General features: G+C 41.9%; 1 long non-coding RNA gene across 1 annotated transcript; it reads right to left on the bottom strand.

The window, feature by feature from the left end:
- Positions 1–345: 345 nt before the first annotated feature.
- Positions 346–3,503, bottom strand: LOC138265781 (uncharacterized). Its single transcript, XR_011199418.1, has 2 exons — positions 1,830–3,503; positions 346–1,757 (listed from the first exon to the last, which is right to left on the bottom strand). It is a non-coding gene; the product is annotated as an uncharacterized lncRNA (long non-coding RNA).
- Positions 3,504–11,969: the final 8,466 nt, after the last annotated feature.

Consider the following 11,969-nt stretch of genomic DNA (forward strand, 5'->3'; position numbering starts at 1 on the left):
GGCCAGTGTATCGCCTTCTTACAATCCTCCCACAAATCTCATGGTACAATAATGCTAAACAATGTATCCGGATCCTTCCAAAGCAGCCCTTCCCATGGCTATTATTCTGTTTAACTCTCTACATTTTTATGTACGTCGAGAGACTGTGTCTTGTGATCTCCAGCTGTGTTTTTTTTATTGCTGAGCACCTCCTTCCACATCTTGATGTTATGGATTGTGTGATGTGCACACGTGGACATATCCCATAGTAAATTGTGTGATCCCTCTCGCCCCTTGCCAATAAATTTTTCCATTTAATTTGATATCTGTTCGTACTTCTGTTCATTTTTTTCTTATTGCATTAGCCACTTCCTCTTTACCCTGGCTATGGAATAACTGTCTAATTCTTTCACAAGGTCTCTTACATTTTGCTTTTATTTTTCACTTCCTCATCCATCAAACGCCATTCCAGGGTGCGGCTTTCACGTTCCGTCTCTGCCTGCTGTTGTAGAGGCAGCTCAGAGTGTTTGGTCCCTGCTGTGGTGCCCTCACGCTGTAGTGTATTTCCCAAATGTCTTCAAACAAAATCGATATTTTGTTCCTGTGACTGTGCACTTGTCACAGGAAGAGAGCTTGACAAGCCCCTATGGATTTTTTTTTTTTATCCTCCACAATACAGGACAGCCCCACATTCAATGCACATCCCATATGCAACTAGCATGTAGGCAGCATTGTAAAGCACCACACATGTCCGCAAAGCTACAGAAACACTACTGTCATTTTCCTTGCAAAGTCAAAGTCTAAGTACAGTAGTGCCTATAGGCCTTCTTTCGCCTCTATTTGGTACGCTGGACTGTCCTTGGGGCTATGTTGATGTGTCTCTACTTTGCCTTTACTAAGAGGGTTCCTCGTGACTGTCTTACCCTAGCCTTTTGTTACATAACACGAAGACAATTACAATCGTTCCAGAAAACAGTAGGATGTCGGTGTATTTTTTTTACACCGCTCATACCCCGTGACACAGAAGGGATAACAATGGGTATATTCACACACGCAGCCTCTCTTTGCCAGCCGCAATTATTGATTAGTAAAAGCAGGAAGCAAGCCGGTCTGCATCCATGCCACAATTTCAGCCAGCCATGTCCACCTTAGCTCACAAAAAGTTTGAAATCAGACAGTACCCAAGGTGCTAGTGACGGCGTCCACACTGGCGTCCTTTGGGGTGAATCAAGAGATGACAGAATAGTCAGGAGGGACAGGGTGCGGCTGTATGATATTGGAAGCTGGACCAGATCCTTGGCCAGTGACACACAGATAATGCAATAGCGGTGAACAAGTCAAGCAACCACATGTGACGGCAGAACCATAGACAAGGGTCACAGTACAATTAGCCCTGTGGGGTGATCCTACTCCCAACCCTTGTATCAATATGTAGTGAGTGCAGGGGGGGTGTTTGTACTGTGTGATGTTTGCAGATTAAATCAGTCAATTGTCATAAAAATCTGTATTATGTCGCCCATGAGTCCACCCACCTAGTCTTAAATTTTCTAAAAATTCTTATCCTAAATCGCAAATGCATGAAGTCAAAATAAATTACAGTACACCACCTTGTTGTCAACCCTTCCTTCATCAATCAAAAACCACTTTCGCACACACACGTATTTATATCTCAAAAACCACTTTCAGACACACACACGTATTTATACCTCAAAAACCACTTTTGCACACACATGGATTTATACCTCAAAAACCACTTTCGCACACACACAGATTTATAACTCAAAAACCACTTTCGCACACACACGGATTTATACCTCAAAAACCACTTTTACACACACATGGATTTATACCTCAAAAACCACTTTCGCACACACACGGATTTATACCTCAAAAACCACTTTTACACACACATTGATTTATACCTCAAAAACCACTTCTACAGTTTACACCATTTCACATGAGTAGCCGATAGTTCAATATGCCATAAGCATTGTTCAAAGAGCTGCAATATTACAGGAAACAGATAACATAACAATTTTTTAACACAACAAACAGAGCCTGCCTGCTCCACTGGAATGAACCACAATCATCCAGTTACTGGAATGAAACACTATCACTCCTATAAACACAAGGAAGCTGAAATCACATGCCAGTTCCTCTTAAATGTACACATAGAACCTGGAACGGACTACTACCATCCCATATCTGGGCAACGCCCTTTTACAACACCCTCTCTGACCAGAGTTATCCGCCCCAGCCCCTCCGGCTGGGGACCTCAAACAGCGACTCGCACTGTGTTCTGAAGCAACACCGCTAGTTGCCTCTATTCCTCGGACATCTTTTTTTTTTAACAGTAACCAGCTACATGAAATACAGGAAGCTATTCTAAGTATACAGCTGCAGCGCAGGGAGGAAGGAAATGGTGTAATACAATGGAAGAACCAAATTAACACAGAATGCTAGCAGCCTGCGGACTGTTATAGTTAACTATCTGAATGTTTTCACGAGGTGCATTATCGGAGCCCGCAACAGAGGACAACAGAGGAAGAAATGCCCTTGGCATGCCACCGGAGACAGAGAAATAAAAAGATGTCATTACAAAAAGCTGGCTAAGGGGTACGGCAAATAGAAATATTAAGCATAAATGCATAACCACTCTATGCAGGAAACATATTAACGAAACACCCCAGTTACCTCCCTGTTTCGCAATATTTACACCGGAAAAACAGTAGAGCAAACAGCGAGAGCAGGACCACGAAGCAGCAATAGATACTCACGACAGCTCCAGACTCCGTCGCAGGAGGGGCCCTGTCCAATGGGTCAGCTGTCGCCCCAACCGAAACAGGAGCCGGGCTGAAGGAAACTATTCGCTGAACGAGACCGCAATTCTTCCATTCTCCACCAAATGTAGAAGCCTAATTATTCAGCACCCATTCAGGATACAAACGACCGTTAGCCAGCTCTTCTAGATAAACATAATATCAATTTATTAGGGATAGAATAGAAAGACATGTACATGGAGGATGCTCTGTACTAGTGTACACTCGAGCAGCCTAATACAAGGAAGTAATACATGATCTTTTATAGTATTAAACCACAAACATAATTCAACGTCTTATTGGTTCTTTGGCTTTGACGTATGATTGACGCATGACTACTTCTCCATTATGGCTGAGGTCGTTTTTCCTATCATACTATATATAGTAACAAAAAGCATAGAAAAGGATTTTACACAAGGTGGCCTACGTGCCTAATATCACATGGTCCATCTTGTGACAGAACTCGAGAACATCACGTACTCAGACTGGTACTTTCCAGAAGGGAGATTGCTTCAGCTAGCATGCAATGACGAGGATCTTTCATGATGTCTGTTCAGAGGGCAAGCCTTGCAACATAATGCGTTCCTAGCAGTAGCGAATTACATTTGTAGGCCTCTTTACTTAATGATAGGCCTGTGCAGAGATTGTCATTGTGTATCACAGGGTCCACTTGGCATAGCATACCTAAGACCTGTAAAATGCGATTCCACACTCTGTGTCAGTTCTGCATGGCGTTCTGCCTAGGAATGCCTACCCTGCATACATTATACCTGGCACAGGTATAATTTGACACAGGGCTTTACAAATTTACGCATTTGGCCCAAATCCTCAGTTTGTAAATATGGAGCAGTGCAGTGCACTGCTAGCGCCACCACTGCATAAAGACAATGTCACAGCAGTAGTGCAAAGAGCTTGTGAATGAGGCCCATAGAGTCATATGCTGCATGAAAAAATGATTCAGAAAGACCATACCTGGGAAAATCAAATACTCTTAGAGTGTGCAAGATGAAGTAAAACATGTGTAATGAAAACAGGGATGGCATCAGTGACATACATTACCTTATAGGTTTTTACAGTCATTGTTGAGAAATTGATCAGTGTATTTGTCAAAGTTAAGGACATTAATGTAGGGCCAAAAAGGACAGGTTTCAATTACGGATGGTATTGGAACCTAGCAGGATCCACCCCACTTACAGCGCTTGCATTAACTATTTGTTGACAGACCATTGTTTCCAATCAATAAAATATACTTAAAGTATGTTTTTGGTCAGCCAATTGATCTTCATTGAATAGTTTTGTTACACACCTCAGGTGTTTGCTTGTGCTTCAATTGCATTCCTCCCTATTCTTATGTTTCTACCCGGGATCTATCTATCCAGTTAGATAGATAGATAGATAGATAGATAGATAGATAGATAGATAGATAGATAGATAGATAGATAGATAGATAGATAGATAGATAGATAGATTTATTTTACAAAGTGGCGCAATGCATGTATTGCACCACTTTGTGACTATGGCATGTGTAAAAAGTCACGCTATGGCGGCGCTAAGGTGGAGCAAGGGCCTCCTAAATCAGGTCCTAAGTGATTTCCATCCCCGTTCACTAGAGTTTTATAGTACCCAAGCAGCAACTTTTCAGTTTTAAATTACAAACAGATTATAATACTGATTATATTCCTAGACATCAGCATGTTATTTTCTGTAAATACAAGGTTGTGCCCGAACTCCAGTTCAGTGCATTCAAAAATTCCAAGTTCTCGTATCGTAAAACATTTCTTCCCAAAATTTCAGCATGTCTTTAGCAGCAAACAAATTAATTTAGCCCCAAACAGCTTGTCATTTTCTGCCTAAATACTGCTGTCCCTAATGTTAGGACGTCATATTCTGCAAGTTCACCCTTTTTGTCACTAGATGCAAGCTTTTAATGCTCAGCAAATAAACGATTTCAATCACCAGGGTCAGCACTGATAGAGCGTTCCGACCTAATAAATTACCTGTATTTGGACGCTCTTGGGTCGATGAATCTTTTGACCAAGTGGGGCTCTCTTCACCCGAGATTAGTCAATTTAATCAAATCAATAATCAATAATGAACATAAGCAATGCCCTGATCAACATAACACTTCACAATTAATCCAGAAAACATTTCGGCGAACCATGACCTTTCGGCCATGAATAACCACACCAGTTCATTCAAAGTTAATGTATTTATTTCCCTATATTAACAAAGCTAGCACAATATAAATGTGTCTCAACACCAAATGATATATGTAAATGAACATTAATAGCTGTCCATAACGGCGAAAAAGATGCAATCTATGCAGCATTTGAATAACAATGCATTCGATAATAGCAACGCAAACCACTAAAACTATAATCTGTAATGGGCTAATTGCATACATTAGTCAGCATAACAAGGTCTCGAATTGCATCGTGCAACAAATGAATCCTCATCTAACCTCAAATTAGCATCTGCATGTGGGACTTCATGCAAAAACAATTTAGCAACATTAATTTGGAAAACTCCTAACTAGGGCTCTTATCAAAAATCAGCAGTTGGTTACCTAAAAAGAAACACAATGCAATTGTACATTTTCCTTTCATATTTACCAAATTCAATCAGCATTCAAGGAAGTCTTCGTCTCACAGGTACCGGATTCGATCAGCATGGGACGGGGCAAAGGGGCAGGGTGGACGGGGCAATTGCCTCACAGCGGCAAGATAAAAGGACAAAACTACTACTTTATGCAAAGGGACGAATCAAAGTTAAAGTCTCTAGGGCGAGAATTACTTAAAGTCTCTTTCTCTCGATTAGAGAAAGCATCAAAGTCTCATTCAAAATGGCGTCGAACATCAATTGGCATCGTAGAAGATGGCAAAATGACGAAGTCGGCAAGATGGGCCATAATGTCTGCAATGTCTAATGTCCTCAATAGGTGCAATGGGTAATGGCGCGTAATGGGCTGCTTTCTTCCTGTGCACCAGGTTTAAATAGACAACAGTTCAAATCCAGTAGGGTCTTCCATTGGAGAGTTCATAGGTTGGCTTCAAATTGTCCAATCAAAAAAAACTATTCACAAGCTTCTACCTAGGCATACATTATCCTTGGAGTCGGGAACGTAAGTTGCAACATATTTTACCAATTAACTCACTTTCAGAGCTTCCATTGTCTGCACCTGCAGATTGACCTTGGAGCAAAGAAGAAGATGCCAGGCTGGCACGAAACCTTAAAGATAAGCATGTGAACCGATCTCACTGGAAAAGTACAGCTTCAAGCAAGAATACACGTTTTATTAGCACATTAGAAAAACACGAGCATCTAAACCATGAGACAAGGCAACTAGGCCGAAGCCTCCACTAAAGTTATGCTAAGTTAAAACATTTCAAACAAGCAAATCATGGCACACGTTTACGGTTATGTCAGATTAGTACAATTCTAATACATCACGTTATATAAAGCACGCTTATAAATGTTGGCGAACTACTCTGAGGGCACATTTGTCCCCGTACAATCTTTATTAGTTCGGTTAAAGTCACACTCGATTATTACGGCACTACGTTTATGCGCTAATAAATGTAAAACCTTCGTTTCTGCGTCATCAATCCCTCCTCTGATGACTACTTGTCATCACACAAAACTATTCCCACAAATTTGATTCCATTAAAATTCTGTCAGTTCTCTTTGCCTTTTAGTTCCCCTTGTTCTTGCCTTGTATTCTTCTGCCATTCTTTTCATCACCTTCTCATCCTTCCTTCTCTTAATTCTTGCCATGATCATTAGTATTCCCCTCTTTATTCCCCAAATCCCAAAGATGCAAATTAGTACTATTAGTATTCCCTGTATTATTTTTAGTAATATTCCATTCCAAATGCCACCAAGCCAATTTCCCACTGAAGCAATTCCCTTTCCAACCTTCTCCCACACTCCTGGTTCTTTCAATTCCTTCAAGTCTGCACTCTCTTTTGTTAGATTTGCAAGCATTGTTTTAATCTTCACACTGTTGTCTGGTATATACGTGCAACAGTGACGCGCACCAAGCATTTTGCAAACGCCGCCATCCTTTGCTAAAAGAATGTCTAGGGCAAGCCTGTTTTGAAGAGTCATAGCTCTTTCTGCTGCAAGTTCAGCATCCATCAGGATTATAGCACCTGAAAACTTTGTCAACATGTTATCCACTATAGTAGACAACTTTCTTATTTTGATGGAATTCAACACAACTCCCAATGAAGGAATCATGGCTCCAAATATATCTCCTACCACAGCAGCTGCGGTCTCTCTTGTCTGGATACGATGAGATCCAGATGTCTTTGGAATCACCGATAGGTCATCCAGTTGATAAACCTTTGGGAACACTATACCCAAATAACATCTCCCCCACCATCCCTTTGGAAGACGATAATAGGCATTATGCCCACAAATGTAATATACACCAGGTATGACAGGGTCAAGTCCGTTCAGCATGAATGTCCATTTGGCCTTAAAGATAAACGTATGTTTACATTCACTCGCTCCCACGAAAATGTTATCATAATAAGATTCACCACGATATATACAAAATTTCCCTACATGCCAAGCGTCTAAAGCTATTTTCCCTTGTGTTTTTATTGCGGCAAAAGCATAATTATCTACTGAAGTCCTCTTACTTAGCTCTTTTTCTAATTTCGCATTCATTTGTGCCCTTCTATCATCTGTGCGATCTAAAAAGCTTATTTCTACTGCTGAGAGCGAGCAGGTAAGATTTTCCCTATGAGCGTGAGCTGTTTCAAAAGGTTGCATTGGCTCGAAAAATTCCCTCATTATTTTTGCATCCCAATCTTTAGCAATCTGGCTTAATTGCGTTATTATAGGAACATATGCAAAGGTAACATCATAATTTGAGTAAAAATACTGTATGTTAGTTTGACCATAAAATCTAGAAGTTACTAAACTACATGTAATCCCATATGTAAGAGGCATGTGGTGATAAGTCACCCCTTCCATTACCGATGTCGGTATCTGTGTACACACATAACAATCTTTCGCATCCATAGTCTCAACATATTCTGTTAGTAGGCGATAGAAAACATTATACGAAAGTTCCTTCTTATCATGCAAGTGTCTCTCATCTAATTCTAGTCTTTTCAATGCGGTTAGTTCAGTGACAGTAACAGGAGCAGAAGTAGAAGCATCAATTTTCTCATTCTCACCCTTACCACGCGTTGCAAGCACTATTGCCATTATTATTAGTACACATGCAGTTATCAAGCCTATACACGCATATTTACAATATTTCACTCTACTGTTTTGTGTAGCGTATTTAGTCATGATCTGTATAGAATCAGAGAGCTAGAAGCACTTATAAAGAAACGACTTAGCAATTAGTTACTAAGCTGAACGAGCGCAATGTTCACACAGTTTTCTTCAGGAGCCCAGTCACTTATCGGTTAGCAGCATTTGTCTCAATTCGGCAATAACTCAGTCTTTTATCAGTTAGCAACGTTGTCTCAAATCGGGTTTAAGAGTCAATCAGGTTATCAAAGTCTTATCAAGTTAGCAAATGTCTCATCCGGTTTAGCAATGTCTCAGCTGGTTGTATCACGTTAGATTATAGCAAGCAATGTCATTTATCAGTTTTTTTTTTTTTTTCCGTCAATAGTGTCCATAAAACTTTTCTTTTCTATTGGTATCTCTTCTTCTTCGTTCTCGAGGCTAAGAGATACAAATTCGTCGGTCCAATCGTCATTGACTACATATGCCCATTCTGGACCAGAATATCTCCTGTTTGGTATCCTTTTCCTTTTCAATTTTGCATCTCTCTTTGATTCTGCCTCACTGGTACTTTCCTCTTTGGCCAAGTCCTTTTCTTCACTTGATGTTGGTACCACGACAGACACTTCCTTTCTTTTCTCTTTCACTCTTGGCCCTTCACTGTCGTTCAACGTTTCTCTAGTTCTTAGTTTTACTGGTGATATACTTGGTCTTCTCCTTGCACTGTGTCCACTTGATGGACCTGCGATCTCTTCTGAGGAAGTTTGAACAGTTTCGTTCTGTTCTGCCTTGTCCCCTCCTTCTGGGGAGTCAATCAGGTTTTTCTTTTCTTTTTCTGTACCGTCTGCTTCTGGGAAAGCCCTCCTCTGATCAGGCTCTCCTGCTTCTTCACCTCTTTCGAGCCCTTTGTCACCGTTACTTTCTTCAGGCTCTTTGTCACTTTCAGCTGCTTCAGGCTCTTTGTTACCTTCAGCTGCTTCAGGCTCTTTGTTACCTTCAGCTGCTTCAGGCTCTTTGTTACCTTCAGCTGCTTCGTCGCTGTCTGAGGTTTCTCCTTGGTCTTCCCCAAGTGAATCGGTTGTTTCGTCCTCAGAGAATATTTCTCTCTCTTCTATTTCTGCCTGTTCGCTTCTAGTTCTGTTTTGCTCTGTCTCAGCGCTCGGCACTTTGTTATCAGGTACTGGCAGTTTCAGCGCTTCAACTTCCTCATCTGTGGGACACAACACTTTCTTTGTATGACTGGCGTGAATCCAGTTGGGAACTCCCGCACACTTCACAGCGGTAGTGGTCGTCAGGATCACTTGGAAAGGGCCTTTCCAACGGGGTTCCAGACACGACTTCCTCACGTGCTTCTTTATCACGACCCAGTCACCTGCTTTCTGTGTGTGGCCTGGACCTTGGATCGGTGACAAGGTGGTTGCTTCCACCTGGTGAGAGAAAGAGCGAACCACGTCAGCCAGACCTTTGCAGTAGTCTAACACCATATCATCTGTAATATTCAAAAGCGCGTTTGCGGGAACTGCAGGAAGTCTCATGGCCCTGCCCATGAGAATTTCGTGCGGGGACAATCCAGTCTTTCTGTCAGGGGTGTTTCTCATTGACATTAACACCAAAGGCAATGCGTCAGGCCATTTCAAATTTGTCGATGCACATATTTTCGCCATTCTTGATTTCAGTGTACCATTCATTTGTTCCACCAGTCCTGATGCTTCAGGGCGATAGCTACAATGCAGTTTTTGCTCAATGTTCAGCGCTGCGCAAAGTAACTTTATCACCTCGTTATTGAAGTGACTTCCTCTATCTGATTCTAAAGAGATTGGGAATCCGAAACGTGGTATCAACTCCCTCAACAATAGTTTTGCAACTGTAAGGCTGTCATTTCTACGTGTGCGGTATGCTTCAATCCAGTGACTAAAAATGCACACAATCACCAACACATACTTCAGACCTCCATGCACAGGCATCTCAATAAAGTCCATCTGCATTCTGCTGAACGGGCCACCCGCCCTACCAATGTGGCTCACGTTCACAACCGTTCCCTTTCCTGGGTTCATCTGTTGACAAATGACACAACGATGGCAAACTGCTTCTGCAACTTGACGGAATCTGGGGTTAAACCAATCAGTTTTGAACAATCCTATCATGGCATCTCTCCCTAGGTGAGCCTGCCCATGATAGAACCGCGCTAGCTGCGATAAGAGACTATTTGGTAAAACAAATTTTCCCTCATTTGAAACCCATAACTCATCTGGTCTCCTTGTACATTGTGACTTAATCCAGGAAACTCTTTCATCCTCCCTGACGCTATTCTGTAATGCTTTTAGTTCATCCATTGTATCCACGACCTTCAAGGCAAATGCTTCAGCTGGTTCGAGTTCTGGTTCACTTATCAAATTCCATTCATCCCTGAGCAATATACAGTTCAAGGCACAAAATCTTGCGACTTGATCCGCATATGCATTTCCCAGGGAAACATAGTCCTGTCCTTTTGTATGAGCACTACACTTTACCACTGCAATTTCGGCTGGCATCTGAATGGCGTGTAACAATTCCCTTATTCTCTCCCCGTTTTTCACTGGGGACCCTGAAGAGGTCAGGAAACCTCTCTGTGACCATAGTTGCCCAAAGTCGTGCACAATTCCAAACCCGTACTGACTGTCAGTGTAAATGGTAACCTTCATCAATGTAGACATTTGGCATGCTCTTGTAAGGGCTACAAGCTCTGCTACTTGTGCGGAATAGACTCCTTGGAGCCAGGATGCTTCCAAGACACCTGTTACAGTACATACAGCATATCCTGCTTTCAATATTCCCAGTGCATCTCTTAAACATGACCCATCAACAAAAACAATTTGGTCATTTTCATCAAGCTTAGTATCCTTAATGTCAGGTCGGGGTTTTGTGCAAAATTCAGTCACCTGAAGGCAGTCGTGCTCGACGTCTTCAGCGTTCTCAATTTCAGCATTTTCACCGGGAAGCAAGGTTGCTGGATTCAACGTAGTGCACCTTTTCAGCTGCACATTCGGTGAGCCCAGAATTATCGTTTCATACCTTGTGAGTCTTGCTCCAGTCATGTGTTGCATTCGGGAGCGGGTCAAAAGTATCTCAACTGAGTGAGGGACCATGACTGTTAATGGGTGTCCCATCACTATTCCTTCACTCTGAGTGAGGCTGATACCAACTGCTGCTACGGCGCGCAAACACCCTGAAAGTGCTGCTGCGACCGGATCCAAAGTAGCTGAAAAATACGCTACTGGTCTGTTTATGCCACCATGGGCTTGGGTCAAGACAGACAAAGAACATGCATCACGTTCATGACAAAACAATGTGAAAGGCTTTGTGTAATCAGGCATACCTAAAGCTGGAGCCCTGCACATGCATTCTTTCAATTCAATAAAAGCATCCATCTCATCTCCTTTCAGCTCAATTTCATCCAAGGCATCCTTCTGGGTCAGTTTCAGTAAAGGCTTTGCTAGAGTTGAAAAGTTGGGAATCCACTGGCGACAGTAGCTCACCATCCCCAAAAACTTCCTCACCTCCCTCCTTGTCTTTGGTGGACTCATTTGAAGTACACTTGTTATTCTTTCCTTCATTATTCTCCGTGACCCTTTCTCTATTTGATGACCCAAGTATTTTACTTTCTTCTGACAGAACTGCAACTTTGAAGGAGACACCTTGTGTCCATTCCTTCCCAAATGGTTCAGTATAGCAATGGTGTCGGCTGTGCAGCCACTTTCTGTCTTAGATGCAATCAGTAAGTCATCGATGTACTGTACTAGGGTTGACTCGAATGGCAATTCTAACGCTTCCAAGTCTTTCTTTAGAATCTGATTGAAAATTGACGGTGACTCCGAAAACCCTTGAGGAATTCGACACCAACTGTAAACTCTGTCTAAGAATTTGAAACAAAAGAGAAATTGG

Source organism: Pleurodeles waltl, chromosome 11 (genome assembly GCF_031143425.1).
Source record: "Pleurodeles waltl isolate 20211129_DDA chromosome 11, aPleWal1.hap1.20221129, whole genome shotgun sequence".
Classification (NCBI taxonomy): Eukaryota; Metazoa; Chordata; class Amphibia; order Caudata; family Salamandridae; genus Pleurodeles; species Pleurodeles waltl.